The sequence below is a fragment of the Choloepus didactylus genome, chromosome 7, assembly GCF_015220235.1.
Source record: "Choloepus didactylus isolate mChoDid1 chromosome 7, mChoDid1.pri, whole genome shotgun sequence".
Classification (NCBI taxonomy): Eukaryota; Metazoa; Chordata; class Mammalia; order Pilosa; family Megalonychidae; genus Choloepus; species Choloepus didactylus.
In genome coordinates, this window is record NC_051313.1 from 62,981,728 (window position 1) to 62,998,470 (window position 16,743).

At 37.8% G+C, this 16,743-nt stretch overlaps 1 protein-coding gene and 1 pseudogene across 5 annotated transcripts in view; both read right to left on the bottom strand.

Annotated features, from left to right (window-relative positions):
- The window catches only part of ANKRD6 (ankyrin repeat domain 6), a 232,501-nt gene that overhangs the window by 207,796 nt on the left and 7,962 nt on the right, over positions 1–16,743 (bottom strand). The gene's annotated exons all lie outside the window — the stretch shown is intronic.
- LOC119539754 lies at positions 4,763–5,638 on the bottom strand (annotated as a pseudogene).

Here is a 16,743-nt window from a genome sequence, read left to right on the forward strand (position 1 = left end):
AGAAGAAAATGTAGGGAAGCATCTTCAAATTGTGGTAGTTGGTGGTTTCTTAGCCCTTACATCCAAAGCACAAGCAACAAAAAGAAAAAATACATAAATGGGACCTCCTCAAAACTGAAGACTTTCACACTTCAAAAGACCTTGTCAAAAAGGTAAAAATGCAGCCTACTCAATGGGAGAAAATATTTGGAAACCGCATATCTGATAAGGGTTTCATATCCAGAATACAAAAAGAAATCCTATAACTCAATAATAAAAAGACAAACAACCCAAACAAAAAACGGTCAAAAGAATTGAACAGACATTTTTCCAATGAGGAAATACAAATGGCTAAAAAGCACATAAAAAGATGCTCAACATCACTAGCTATTAGGAAAATGCAAAGCAAAACCACAATGAGATATCATTTCACACTAGTAGAATGGCCACTATTAAACAAACAGAAAACTACAAATGTTGAAGAGGATGTGAAGAAATAGGAACACTTATTCACTGCTAGTGGGAACGTACAATGGTTCAACAACTATGGAAAACAACTTGATGGTACCTTACCAAGTACAGAATTATCATATGACCCACCATGTGAGTATATACCTTCAAAATGGAAAGCAAGGACTTGAACAGATGATGTGGAAGACAGTTTGGCAGTTCCTCAGAAGGTTAAGTATAGAACTGCCATATGGTCTGGCAATCCTGTTACTGGGAATATACTCAAAAAAACTGAAAGCAGGGATGTGAACAGACACTTACATGCCATTGCTCATAGTGGCATTATTCATAATTGCCTAAAGATGGAAACAACTCAAGTGTCCATCAACTGATGAATGGATACACAAAATTTGATATAAACATACGATGGAGTATTATTCAGGTGAAAGAAGAAATTAAGTCCTGATGCATGCAACACCATGAACGAAGCTTGAGGACAATAAGTTGAATGAAATAAGCTAGACAAAAAAAGACAAATATTCTATGATCTCACAGATATGAACTAATTATAATAAGCAAACTTACCGAGTTAGAATCTAGAATTTAGATTACCAGGAGATAGAATGGGGCTAGAGAATGGGAAGATGAGGCTTAATTTGTGCAGAAATTCCAATTAGCTTGATTGTAAATGTTTGGAAATGGATAGTGGGGATGGTAGCACATTATTGCAAGCGTAATTAACAGGGATGAACTATGCATGTGAAACAGAAAGTTTTGGGTCATGTATGTTACTAGGAGGAAAAGTTAGAGAATAAAACATGGACTACATAATAGTGAATTATGAAGTGGACAACGAATGTGGTAAATAGTACAAATACGAGAATGTTCTTTCATGAATTATAACATGCATGTCACTATTATAAGGTATTAATAATAGGGTGGTAAATGGGAAAAATACACCTAATGCAAACTATGGACCACAATTAGCAGCAATATTTTAATATTCTTTCATCAATTGCAACAAAAGTACCACACCAATGCAAAATGTCAACAATAGGGGGTTTTATGGGAACAATGCATTTTTACACGACTTTTCTATAAACCTACAATTTCTCTAATTACAAAAAAAACACAATAATTTGAAAAAAAACACATTAATCTAAGTGAAAGAAACCAGACACAAAGTACTACATATGGTATGATTCTATTCATACAAAATATAAATATAAAAAAATATATAAAGACAGAATTAGATTCGTGGTTATATAGAACCAGGGAAGGATGAGGAATTGAGAGATGACTGCTAAGGGTTATGGGGTTTTTCTTTTTAGAGTAATGAAAATGTTCAAAAATTGATTGTGGTGATGAATGCACAACTGATTGTACACTTTGGATGACTGCATGCTATGTGAATATATCTCAATAAAGCTGCTTTATAAAAAAAAAATGAAAAAAGATCAAAGAGCAGCCAAGACATAAAAAGTGAAATTTGAATTGAATATAAATGGAGTTTTAGCAGACATAGATGACTGTGGAAATGCTGACACTGCTGCCATTTGAAGACTTTAGATGTGCAGCAATAGGAACTTATCGACATCTGTCAACATAGATGAAGAAAGTGGCCGAAATGAAAAGGATGAAGATGTCCTGGAGAAAGTGACTCTGGCAAACAGATCCCATTAACGGAACTCTTGGAGATATTTCACAACATTTGAAAGCATGATGGATAAAATGCTGGAGGCTGATACAAACTTAGAAAGAAGTATGAAAACTCAAGGCATAAAAAAGATGCTTGTTCTGTACCATAAGTTATACGATGAGAAGAAAATAAGCACTGTTCAAACTACTCTTGATAAGTTTTTACAGGGAAATAAACAGTTTAATTGCAACATTTCTAATGTTTTAAATTACACTGCACTAAATTCTACTAATTTTTTCATTTCCCTATGCAATTATAAGAGACAGTAGGCAAGTTTCTAATATTCTCACAAAAATTTTTAGAGGTCCCAGAACAATCATAATTTCCCCAATTGATCATTAAGATAGCTTTGCAAGGTTTCAGCTTGCATGATCATTTTTACAATCCTGCATTACTGTGAAAAACAAAGACAGCTTGTAGTTACTTTTGGGGGGAGGGTGGGGGCAAGGGAGTTGTGATGGGGATGTGGCACTGGGAGGGGCACTCGGGGTGTCTGGCAAAGTTCTATTTCCTGACCTGAGTGGTGGTTACGAGCCATATTTTCCTTATAATTATCTGTTAAGCTAAAAAAAAAAAAAATTTCTGCAATTCACATCCATGGAAGCAGGGGACTAGTCAATGAGGAGCAGACTGAAACACTGGGCCTGTGGTCACCTTTCTAAGAAAAAAGCAAAGAAAAGCCAAGGAAATAGGTAAATTGCTTGGCAGAGGGCACAAAGGCTCCTGTCAGACATGTAATTGGAACCCAGGCCTTCTGGGCAGCAGGTCTACACTTCTCTCTTTGAAGCCTGCCAGAATTTCATGAAACAGACTTCCCATAAAGGGCATCTTTACTGTCCATTTCCAAGAGAGGTGATTCAGCCAAGTTTCAATGTGGAGGCCTGGGCTTTTAAGATGCATTACTTAATGTTAATCAAAAATAAAAAGAAGGACACATAGGGAAGTCAAAAGAGAGAGCCATAAGTCTTTTTTTTTTAATTAATTTAATTAAGGTGGAGATTCAGCTTTGCAGAGAGAACAGTCTGTCTCCCAGCTCCTAGCGCAACACACTCAGACTTAATGAATACCGTTTATTTTGTTGGACTGGGGCAGCACTGCTGTGGATTTATGACAGCAGAGGGGTTACAATCAATACTTAGTTCCTTCTAGATTCAGTATTGTACCATTTTTCCCCCACTTAAATACCCTAATAACCTCTGATGTTGATCTTTTCATACAAAATCCGTCAAGTATTACATGGCTTCTATTTGTTTAGTGATTTAGGGAATATGCCTTCTCTCTACCTTGTACACAGCTTTCATTAACACCAACAAAAAGTATACCTTACATAACTGGGATATTAACTTCCATCCAGTTTAGTTGGCTGGTAAATTCAGAGCAAATACAGAGCCTCTTAAGATTTATTCTCTTACCCTCAAAGCAAATGTCTCTGATATTATCGGAATTTCAAAAGGCTGGGGGCAGCGGGAGACATAATAGGAAACTCTACAGAAGTCTTGAGGTAAAATCTGATACAATATTTTGTTCCACTTTTAGACACAAAGACATAGTCACTTTTTAACAGAACCAGTCAATTATAATATTAGTGTTTTTGATTCCTTAAAAACCAAGAGAAGAATATAAATTAGTGAATTTAGCATTTTAAAAGACAAAAATGCATTAAGGATCAAAAAAATTGAGTTCTGGTGTATCAAAACAACACTCCGTTTTTAAAATTACAGGCTTCATTTTATTCAAAATGGACTTTTCTCCAGGATTTACTAACAGAAAGGAAAGAAGCACTGATATATACAGATAAATTACATAAGTAACACATTTTAGATGGGAGGGGAAATTATCTAGAGCTATTATTTTTAATAACTTGACTGAATATGGCTGTTTATTAAATTTCACAAATTTTTCAGAATACTTTCCACAAAGGTATTCCTAGCTTCCTGGCAATGAAGGGCCCTAGAAAAGAGGGTATTCTTTGAATTTTAGTAATTCTAATTATATATTAAATATTCTGAGACTAGGGAAGATCATTATTTAAAGTAATTTTTTATAATCTTATACAGGATTTTTTCTTCTTTACTAAACAAGTTGTAGGTTTACAGAACAATCACGCATAAAATACAGGGTTCCCACATACCACCCCACAAACAACACCTTGCATTGGTGAGGAAAATTTGTTACAATTTATGATAGCACATTTTTATAATTGTACTATTAACTAAAGTCCATGATTTAACTTAGATTTTAACCAGGTTTAACCAGGGGAGTTCCCTGGATATTTTTTTAACTTTTATTCTGTTACCATATACACAATCTTACATTTCCCCTTTTAATCATATTCAGCTATATATTTCAGTGTTGCTAATTGCATTCATAATGTTGAATATATTTCAGAGAGTCAGCAGAGTGCTGAGCTATATGAACAGAACAGAAAGCTGTTAAAGGCACAGAGTAAAGAATCCCAAGAAATTTTAGTGCCATTTTCATTAATAAGCCAGTAGTACAGCAATCTAAAGACCTTGGCTGTGATCACGCTAGGATGTTTTCATGGAATTGCTGCAGGAAAATATGATTGGCAGATGGCAAACTCCGGCTCACTGTGCTAAGCGAACAACTATAGTACCAATTTCCCAAAGAGACTTAAGGCTGGGGAGTGTAGGGAGGTATTTCTTGCCAGATGCAAGCTCTTTGGTGAAGACTTCTGTAGGGATGTTTTTGGGCTTCCTCTTCAGGGATGGTTGGAAGGACCATCACTCTGTCTCCATCCTTCCAATCACCCAGGGTAGCAACCTTCTTCTCTGCCGTTAGCTGAAGAGAGATAACTACTCTGAGAATCCCATCAAAGTTCCTTTCTACGGTAGCTGGATAGAGGATAGACAGCTTCAGTTTCTTATAAGAACCAAAATTAAACAGCACAGCAGCCATCACAGGCATGCCCTCTTTGTCCTTCTCTGCTGGGTCCAACATTCTCACCAGGATGGCAAGGTCCTGATGCTTATCATTGATGATGGGAAAAGGTAACGTTTCTGTGGGCACAACACCATCGTTTGCATTGATTTCCTTGCCCCAGGCAAGATGGTCCTCAACACTGTCTACTGAAAGGGCAATCATCTTAACATTCTTCTTGGCAAATCCTGGTGCCAGCTTTGCAGCTCTGCCAGGCTCCATGGTGCACTCTGGGGTCAAGTTCCGAGGATGGGAGAAGAGAATCCCCACGAATCTCCCAGACAGTCGTGGAAACTGAGGCAGCCAACAGTGGTAATGACCTCAAAATTGGGGGCCTCGTCCCCGAGAAGTGGACCTCCGGGCATGGTGGCAGTGGTGACACTGGAAGGTGAGGAGACAGAACTGTCATAGCCACTGGCCAGCTGGCTCTGGCAGAGCCATATTCTGTTCTTGCTGGGTGAAGGGTTTTATATACGTCTGGTAGGTCTAGTTGGTTTAGCATATCATTCAAGTCTTGTATTTACTTATTAACCTTCTGATTAGATGTTATCAGTATATAATGACAGTCTTTGTCCCTCATAACAGGTTTTGACTTAAAGTCTATTTTATCTGATATTAGTATAGCTACCCCAGCTCTCTTTGGATACTGCTTTATGGTATATATTTTTTCTATCTTTTCACTTTCAACCTATTTGCATCTTTGAATTTAAGGTAAGTCTCTTGAAGAAAGTATATTTGGGTAATACTTTTTTATCCATTCTGCCAATCTCTGCCTTTTTTTGACTGGGGAGTTTACATTTAAAGTCACTACTGATAATAGAACTATCATATGACCCAGTAATCCCACAACTAGGTGTATATCCAAAAGAAATGAAAGCAGGAACTTAGATATTTGCACACCAATGTTCATAGCATTATTCACAATTGCCAAAAGACGGAAGCAACCCATGTCCATCAATCGATGAATAAACAAAATGTAGTATATTCATAGAACGGAACATTATTCAGCTATAAAAAAGAACGAAGTCCTGATAACATGTGACAACATGAAGGAACCATGAAGACATCATACTGAGTGAAATAAGTCAGAAAAAAAAAGACAAATATTATATGATCTCACTGATTTGAAACAATTATCATAAGCAAACTCAGAGTCAGAATTTAGAATATAGGTAACCAGGCAATGGGTGGGGATAGGGAATGGAAAGTTGAAGCTTAAAATGTACAGAATTACTGTTTGGAATGATGGACATGTTTTGGTAATGGATGGTGGTGATGGTAGCACAACATTGTGAATGTAATCAACAGCACTGAAATATATATCTGAATATGAATACGATATACAAATGTTACACTGTATATATGGTAACAGAATAAAAATTTTATAAATAAAACCACGGAACTACATTACACAAACACTGAACCCTAAGTTAAAAAACATGGACTTTAGTTAGTAGTACAGTTGTAAAAATATGCTATCATCAATTGTAACAAATGTTCCACACCAATACAGTGTGTTGGTGGTGGGGTGGTATGTGGGAGTCCTGTATTTCATGCATGATTGTTCTGTAAATCCACAACTTTACTACTAAAAAAAAAAAAAGTCAATACTGATAATGCAGGACTTTCTTCTGCCATTTTGTTATTTAGCCTTTGTATGTCTTATATCTTTGTGTCCCTCAATTCTTCCATTAATGCCTAATTTTATATTTATTTTTATGTGTTGTACCATATTAAGTGCCTTCTCATTTCTATCTAGATATATTTTTCATCAATTTTCCTTGTGGTTACCATGGGGTTAAAATTTAACATCCTAAATATACAACAATCATATTTGGTTTAATACCAACTGTATTAGTTAGGGTTCTCTAGGGAAACAGAATCAACAAGAGATATCTATGAATCTAAGATCTATAAAAGTGTCTCACACAACTGTGGGTATGCATGAGTCCAAATTCCACACGGCAGGCAGTGAACTGGCAACTCCAATGAACGTGTTTGATGAACTCTTCAGGCAACGAACTGGCAACTTGGATGAACTCCTCAGGAAACGCTTCACTGGTCAGCCAAAGGAGTGAAGGTCCTCTATCTGTCTTCAATTGATTGGATTAAATCCAGCAGACTGCACTCTCTCATTGTGGAAGACATGCCCTTCATGGATGTAATCAGTCACAGTTGCAGCCAATTGACTGATGATTTAATAAACCAGTCTTCTGGTTCATTAACCAGCCACAAATGTCCTTGCAGTAACGGTTAGGCCAGTGCTTGCTTAACCAGACACCTGGGTATCATCACCTGGCCATGTTGACACATGAACCTAACCATCACATCAACTTAACTTCAATAGCATGCACATATACTTTTCCAATACCTCTCTTCCCCTCACCTTTTTTTTTTTTTTTGTACTTCTGACCACTTATACCTTCGTACATTGTAGGTCCAAAACAAAGATTTATCATTACTTTTCATGTATTTGCATTTTAGCACCTGTAGGAAGTAAGATGTAGAGTTACATATCAAACAATACTCTACAATAATACCAGTATTATAATTACCCAAATGGTTACCTTTAATGCAGGTCTTTATTACTTTATACCACTTTGAACCACTGTCTAGTGTCCTTTCCTTTCAGTCTGAAGAACTCCCTTTAGTATTGTCTGTAGGGCAGGTCTAGAGCTTATGAATTCCCTCAAATTTTGTTTATCTGAGAATGTCTTAATCTCTCTCTCATTTTTGAAAAAGCCTTGCCAGATATAAAATTCTTCACTGGCAGTTTTCTTTTAGTACTTTCAGTATTTCAACCCACTGCTTTTTTGCCTCCATGGTTTCTGATGAGAAAACAGCACTCAATCTAATTGGGACTTCCTTGCAGCCAACATGTTGCTTTTCTCTTGCAGCTTCCAAAACTCTCTTTGTCCTTTGCATTGGATAGTGTGATCAGTATATGACAGGTTGTATTTTACTTCACGTTCATCCTGTTTCTTGGATGTGCATATCCATGTCTTCTGCTAAGTTTGGGAAGTTCTCTGTTATTATTTCTTTGACCACTCCTTCTGCCCCTTTCTCTTTCTTCTCCTTCTAGGATTCCCATAATATGTCTGATGGTGCCACAGGGGTGTCTTAGGCTATTTTTGCTTTTTATAATTCTTTTTGCTTTCTAATCCTCAGCCTGACTCATTTCAAGTGTCTTGTCTTCAAGTTCACTGATTCTTTCTTCTGCCAGCTCCAATCTGCTCCTGAAACCTTTCTGGGCATTTTTCATTTCAGTTATTGTGGTCTTCAACTACAGTCGTTCGGTTTGGTTCCTTTTAAAAATTTCTCTCTCTTTACTACGATTCTTAAATTATCCGTTAATCATTTTCCTAATATCATTTAGTTCTTTCTCTGTATTTTCCTTCATCTCTTTCAGCATTTTTAAGATCACTTTTTTAAAGGCTTTGTTCTATATCTACACATTCTTGTCTTCTTCATTGGTGTTTTCTGGATTTTTATCCTCTTCCTTTGGATGGGTCATCATTTCCTGTTTCTTTGTCTTGTATTATTTTCTTGCATACTGTCCACTTAATGTTTTAAAATGTTAGCTCTGGGACTTACTCCCTGGGTAGTCTGTTTCTTGGTTTTTAACCAGCTAGTGACAAGATTTTCTTGAGCTTCAGTCCTCGTATCAGGAAGGTCCGCCCAAGGCGAATTCAGTGTTCAGGGTTTTCCCTGTCTTTCTGGGCCTCTGTCTTGTCCTCAGCTTTTGCTTGTTTGCAGTTTTGGAGTTCCCCTGTTTAAAGGAGTTTAGCTGCCCCCTCTGTTTCCCAGAAAACAGACCTCCTCTCCAAGGTGTTTGAAGCTGGCAGGCCTTTGCCCCAGACTGCCTCTACAGCTTCCTACAATCCTTTAGGTATCTCAAGTTGCTTTTGCCTGGAGGGTAAATTCTGGGAGAATGGTCACCCCAGAGAGGACTTTCCCAAGCCTGTCATTCCCAGTCAAAACAGGGCAATGGACCCATAACTGGGGTGCAGACCGGCTCAAAAGTGCACGGAGGTGGGGATCAGGAAGGGCACCAAAAGCCTCTCCAACAGCTCATCAAAGCTTATCTTCTCTGGCCTGTCCAGCAAATGCAGCCCTTCAACTAACTGTCCCCTGAGTCCTGAGGAAGCACAGCACATTGAGTCTCCACTGCCACCGCCCCGTCCAGGGAGAGCTGAAACAATGGCTGCTGCCACCATTGCCCAGCATAGGTTGAAACAACAGGGGCCCTCAGAGCTGGTCACCCAGTCATCGAATTCACTAATCAAAAGCTGTGATCAGTGATGAGCTGTGCCCACCCCTTTTCTTGGGGAAGAGAACTTTTATGTCCCTTTCTGTCACCAGTGAGCTAGCCAGGGACTGGACCCCACAGTGGCCTGCCGTGAGAGTGGGGGATGGGCACTGGTAGCCACTGAGTGGAGAGAACAACTCACTGTTCTTTACTGTAATTTATCAGCCTCTTCCTCCCACTCTTCCCTGGATGCTGTACAGTGTTCTTCTGGCCTCTGGAGTTTCAAAATAGTTCTTTCAGACAGTCCAGTTTGCTCAACCTCCCAGAAGGACTCAGACCCAGAGATTCCCTGCCCTGCCATCTTCCCACAATCCTCTCCTATATAGGATTTTCTAAATCCCAATTAAGAAACATTTTGAAATAAACTTCCCTAGATGTCTCCCAACTAAAAAGCATCTAATTAGCTATAAATCCATTGGATGATAAAGTGTATAGTTTTATTTTCATTTCAAACTACAAACTACCCTGGCTTCCACCCAAATATCCAGATTTTATTTTAGCAGGGTAGCAAAGATGGAAAATGTTTAAAGGTGACTGGTTCTCAGTGTTAAAACAGTGCTTCTGAATAGAAGCAACATAGCTTCAATCATATTAAGTACTGAAGGAGTGAGGTTCTTTGTTCTTTGATTCTTTGGATTCTTATTTTTTTGTTTTGGGGGGTTTTGGGTCCCACTTTTTTTCATATTGTATAAAAATCCAACAGGTGCCAGGGGATTTTGCTATTATTCATGACTGGTTTTGCAGCTCTTTAGTAAGCTTTTAAACAGCAAACTGAGGAAAACAAAGACTTCAGTGAGCAAGCCATTCATTAGGTATCATGTAACCTGCAATAATGCATTCTGAAGATTAAAAAAAAATTAGAAACAATTAAACAAGCATCCATTCTTAAAGCATCTGCAAAGCACCAAGATCTAGGTTCTTCCTCTCCTCATAAATCCCGCTGCTATTAAAAAAAGACACAGCTACACTGGGGCCATAAACCTAATTTTAATTTAATTTTGTTCTGTCTTAGCATCAAGGGCATACTGAGCTCCAGTGTAAAGTAGTCATATTAGCTAAAGCTTCCGTGCCAACTTCCCTATCATTATTTCTATTTGGAAGAAAAGCAGCAGATGGCTGGATGGTGAGCTCAGGCAGTGAGTGATTTGATTCATAGGCTAAGCCCACTGCTTGGTCCTCTCTGCACAGGCTCAGAAGGCTGATGATTAACACCACTGGCTACTCCCCTCTTGGTTCCCTGCTCTCGTACCAAGTAGACAAGGCTTCAATGCTGGGTGAGACAAGGAGCATATTCAGAATTGCCAGATGAAACTATTTCTAGGAACTAAAAGGCAAGTTGCCACAGGGTCTGAGTTACTCCAAGGGTGGCCCACAGGCTACCTGCATGAGAATCCCCAGGGTGCCTGTTAAATGTACCCATCTCCAGACCTGCTGAATCAGACTCTAGGGAATGCCACTGGGAATCTCTGAATTTTAACAGATTCCCAGATTATTCTTATAAGTAGTGAGTCTGAATATTAGTGATCTATGGAAGCTAACTGAAAGACAGACAGATAGCTAGATAGAAGATAAATTTAGGTCATTTAATTTAACTTTCAAAAATCTACTTTATTTATTGTAACTATCTCATTAGGTAGGTTTAACTATCCTTACTATAATGGTGAAGTAACTGTAGAGAGATTAAGTAAGTTCTAACTAGGAGCAGAGTTATTCTCAAATTATTCTAATTTTAAATCTGTTGAAGGGGTTGGTAAACTTGTTCTGTAAAGAAACAGATAGTAAGTATAATAGGTTTTGTGGGCCATGGTCTGTGTGGCAACTATTCAAGTCTGCCACTGCAGTGTGAAAGCAGCCATAGACAATAAGTAAGCAAAAGAGCACGGTTGTATTCCAACAATAAAAACAGGCAGTGGGCAACATGTGGTCTGTGGCTGCAATTTGCTGACTCTTGTTCTAATGTATCTTTCCTCCAACATGTGCACCATGAAATACAACTTTTTAAAAAATTAGTACTCAAAGTATGGTAAACTTGAAATACTTGGTTTTCCTCAGGTAGAACAGCCCAATCCCAACTAGGTTAATGGATAAATGAAGCATTACTGTAGTTGCGCTACATTACTAAAGCTGTGGACGATTTTCTCCATTACTCTAACTGGGTACTGGGATTTCAGAATAAATACTTTCACATGACCTTTGTTTTAAAATCTAATTTCTGAATGTGTCCCATTTTAGCTATCGATGCTGGACAGAGCCAAAGGGTGCCCTCCGAAGCACAAATTTACCTCAAATAAATGGGATAAGCAGGTCCAAATATTACAACTTTAGTTTCCCTTAGGGGCAAATGAATAAAACTGGTGCATATATTTTGTGTTTATGTAATACATTCCATGGCAAAGACTGCCTTTTTTTTTTTTTTTAGGGGTAAAAAGTTTCACATTAGCCTCTTACCAGAAGCTTAAAGTAGTTTTAAATACTCATGATAACATTCATGAAGCCAATAAGACATGCATATTCTTGTCCTTTGCTAATCTCACCCTGTTCCATCCTTCTCAAATGTACACTTCTCTCCACGGTTGGCTGATTCTGAGTAAGTCAAATATGCTTCATTCCCTGGTAAATGTATGAACCTAGATGGCTTAATTCCATTTTATTTAATCACACAGTAATTATGATACAATTGTTTCCTGTACAGAGGTCTCATTCACACTTTGCATTATGAAGACATGACATTTTATATATAAATATCTGGAAAATGAGCAATAAATTACATAAAGGCAGTTACCCTTGGTTGGCTAGTAAAAAGACTAGCCTATTTATATTAAAATGGCTATTTATCCATCAAAGATTTGTGATCCTCTCCCAAAACATAGGACTGTTACTCAGAAACAGTTTCCCAGCCAGTGACTACATTTCCCTGCTTCCTTGAGTCAAGGTAGGGTCACGTAACTGCTTCTGGCCAATAGAACACGAGAAGTGATATGTTTCATTTGCTAGCAGAAGTGGTTAACCTGGTATGCCTTTAAACCACGCTCTCCTTCCCCTTACAGTTAGTTAGAGGACATGTGTTGAAGATGGTGGCATCACAAGATGATGAGCCTGGATTCCTAAGTCATTTGTAGGATAGCTATGCTGGAGAACTGGCTGACAGGGGAATATCCAATTTGGGCTTTGTGTGAGCTACAGATAAACTTTTACTAGATTGATCCACCGAGATTTAGGGGGTGTTTGTTACAACAGCTTACTGTCACAGAATATATTTGATTTGAGTGAAAGAGTCAAATCATGATTTAGTAAAGGGTTTCTAAGATGAATGCAAACCTAGAGGAATCATATGTATAAGAGAAGCTTACAAGTTACAATTTTGCCACTTATCTAGCCTTTCATGAGTTAAAAACCAGTCTGGGTGACTACATAAATGCTATAGCTAACCGAAATCCTTTGATACTAAGTAAGGTAGAATGTATTCTATATTTACAATATACTTGAAATGGAGAATATAAATCAGAAGACAATCTTAAAATTAAATCTGTACCCTCCAAGGAAGAATTTACCAAACTTCAGTCATTCAAAACCACCTTGGAGACTTTTGTCAATGCTATGTATCTCATGTACTGTTAGTTAATTTATCGTTTTCTGGAGCCTAAGGGAGGGCAGGGAGAAATGTGGCAGGTGTAGGCTGAACCCGGCACAGACTCTGGATCCATATCTCCCTTACTAGGCACTCCAAGATGATTTCACTCTGTGGCTTCCTTTGTCCCTTGAGGAATGGGCCCTGGGGTTTCCAGGATCCAGGTGAGTGGCTGGAGACCCCGAGGAAAAAGAACTGCTCAGGCTTATCCCGGGCTTGATCAGAAAAAGCATATCTGGAAGTTGGTGGGAAGAAGGCACATTACAGAACAGAAAGGATCTAAGTGAAGGAGCCTATTATGGGGTGGGTAGAGCTCTGTGAGCAATATTTTCTTGTAGTTTTTACTAACCTGTTTGGATTAAGGAACCATTTGGGAATCTCATGAAAGCTATGGGAGTTCTTCTCCCTCAAATATACAATAAGCATCCAAACACTAATATACAATTTCAGGTAGATCATATAGCAAGTGTAGCCAACTGATGAACTAGGTCATTTTAGTGGGAGGTTTTACGTGCTGACCTGCAGGTAGATATAGGAACCTACTAGTGAATAATGCAGGCACTTCCCTATAAAAGAGAGAACATAGTTATTTCTTGCATCTCTTCCCCCATGGCTGTAGATGAAGAGGTAGAAAGAAAGAGAGGTGATGGCATTCCTAGATTTCTCTGGACATCCTGTACTGTCCCTAACCTCAGTGCCCTGGTGCAGTCCAACAGTGAGGCAATATCAACAGATTTTTTTTCCCTTTTTTTTAAATTTTATTTTGTAATAAATTCAAAGTTACAGGAACAGTTGCAAAAACAATACAAACCCCATACACAGCATACCCTGAACCCCCTCCTGATACCCCGATCTGCCAACTTTAACATGCTGTCACACCGCCATTTCTTTCTTTCCCTCCCTCCCTATCTATCATCCATCATCTATTGCTCTGTCTTCTGAACGAACATATGAGAGCAAGCTGCACCCAAAACAGATATCTTTTGAACTTGCTTTTGAAATAATTTCAGTCTGACATAGACATTGCAAAATTAGTAGAGTTCCCATGTATCCTTCATCTAGCTTCTTCCAATTATAATATTTTATATAACCACTGTACAATTATCAAAACTAGGAAACTGACATTAGTACAAAACTAATATCTAATCTACACGCCTTATTCAGATTTCACCAGTTTGTCCATGCATTTGTGGTGTGTGTGTATAGTTCTATGTCTTTTATTACATGCGTAGATTCATGTAACCACAATCAGGGTACAACTGATTTTGTTGTACCCATTTTACAGATGAGGAAACTGAGGCACAGAGATATTAAGTAAGTTTTCACAAGTTTTCATCCAATAAGTGGTACAGCCAGGCTTTGATAGCTGGAAAATATGCTTACCCTAGTTGAGCTTAGCAATCTACTCTTTGTACTTAGTTCCCTGAAAGACATTATCCAGACCTTCTCAGTTCTACTTACAGAAATAAAATAACAGAATAGCATCAAGAACACCCTGCGGCCCAGTAAATCAGTAACTCCCTCCTCAAAAGACAAAAGTTTGAAAAGAGTCATGAAGACACTGCACATAAGAGCTCGCATATCAATATCTAAACATAATCACTGAACCTGGAACAAGAAGACGTGCTTGAGACAACATAAGATTGAAAAACTGCTCGTGCCCTCCTCACAAAGCTCCAACGTCATCGCTGACCTGATAAAAATAAATCACGCAGCCATTACTTAGTTTTGACCCCTACCCCCTTCCACTTACCTACAAAAAACCCTAACTCACATCCTTACTTCGAACTGGTTCAGGGAAAATTCTTCCAATTCCTTATCAGTACACTAGCAATAAATCACCTCAACACTGAGAGACATGTTTCTCGTTTGCAGCACCGGGACAGGTGGGCCCTTCTATGGAAAGGGCCTTGCTTGCGGCATCAGCTCCAAACCCAGGCAGACCGGCTCCAAGGCCCATTCCTCTTAACCAGTGGAAGCTCTAAGTATCTACACAGCATGTCTAAGGTACCAAAATGCATCCATATGTGCCCATTCAAGATGTCTGCACTCTGGTCCTTAGAATATTTTACACAATATATGGCAAAATATAAAATCATATCTAATACACATCTCACATTCTACCTAAATTGTGTTGAATTCAGAATTTCTTGTGGGGACTTATGGTTTACTCAGCAATTTTTTGCTAAAAAATAAGTTTTAAAACTGTCATGACAGCTTATTAAAAAACATCAGTATAGTTTCATATAAACTGCAATCAAAAAAGTAATTTACTTTGTCAAAGAAGGTATCTGAAGTTGCAAGTTATTTTTTTTATAATATGCAGAACAGTAAAATGTAAGCATGCTCTTTGGATGCATGCGCTCCTGTGTACTATGGAGTTATATCGAAGAGCTTGCTAAGGTCTCCAGGAAGTTTATGAAATGTAATTATTATTTTCTCCACAATTTAGGTACATGAGAATAAAACTGATGTTTATGAATAAAGTATTTTTCTAAAAACAAAAACAAAAAAAAATTGGCATGAGGCATGTTATCCCTGCCAAGGAAAGAAGAATAGCTTTTAATTTTATGAAAAACCTGAACTGAAATTTTCCAAGTTGATGATTCATAATTTGGTTTACTTTTTACCCTCAACAATAAATTCAAATCACTGTCTTATACGCATGATAAAATAGGTCTACCTTTCATCAAGCAAGATATTTTAGTTACTAAAACATCCAAATAACTCCACCATGTGAATGAAGTGTTTTTTAAATACATTTCACCAATAGTGAATTTTCCTGTTTTTTAAACTTTGTCTGATTTTTTAAAATTATAAACTGAATACATACCCAATGCAAAAGTCTTAAAAGTTCTGATAAAAATGAAGAAAAAAACCCCAATACTCCTAAAACTCACCACCTCAAGGTAATTTCCTTGTATATCAGATTCCAATGGGACTTCCCTTGAATTAGAATACAGTGCAACAGATGAGTGGATAAACAAAATGTAGTACATACATACAATGGAATACTATGCAGTTGTTAAGAAGCAATGAGGTCTTGAAACATAAGGCAACATGGATGAACCTTGAAGATATAATTCTGAGTGAAATAACTCAAGACACAAAAGGAGAGATATTGTATGTTACCACTTCTATGAACTATCTGAAAAATGTAAAATCAATGTCTTATAATGTAAGAATATTGGGGATCTAGTGATGGACAGTAGCTAGTGAGGGGGAATGATAGTCTAATATGTTCAGATATGTTGATGGTGAATTCAAAGGTATGTAATGGATGGAGTGACAATTGTTTGTTAATGGGATTATAAGTATCAGAGCTGTACTGAAGGCGATTAGGAATGAAAGGGGTTGTTTAAAGGCGTGCTTCCCACTGATTAGCACCACAAATATAGATAAATGCTTGCAAGATACACTTCTAAGGTATGACACTGGCACAGAGAATTGACAACAGAAGCATACATGGGAAAAGTCTACACATTGTGTACTAGGAACTATAATTAATAAGAATACCATACTCTATAAAAGTTTCACTCACTAAGTTTATTCATCAGACACTTAAATCCTTCAGACTGCCCTTATGCCAGCTAAGTTCCAAAACCCAGAAGAAACATCCTTTTCAAAAACAACAACCAGATATGTCCCCATCATTTATAAAGTTGACACCCCTTTTCAACACGAACATGAACACTGCGTAGACATCCCTAATGATCAGGAAAGTGATTAAACTAGAGG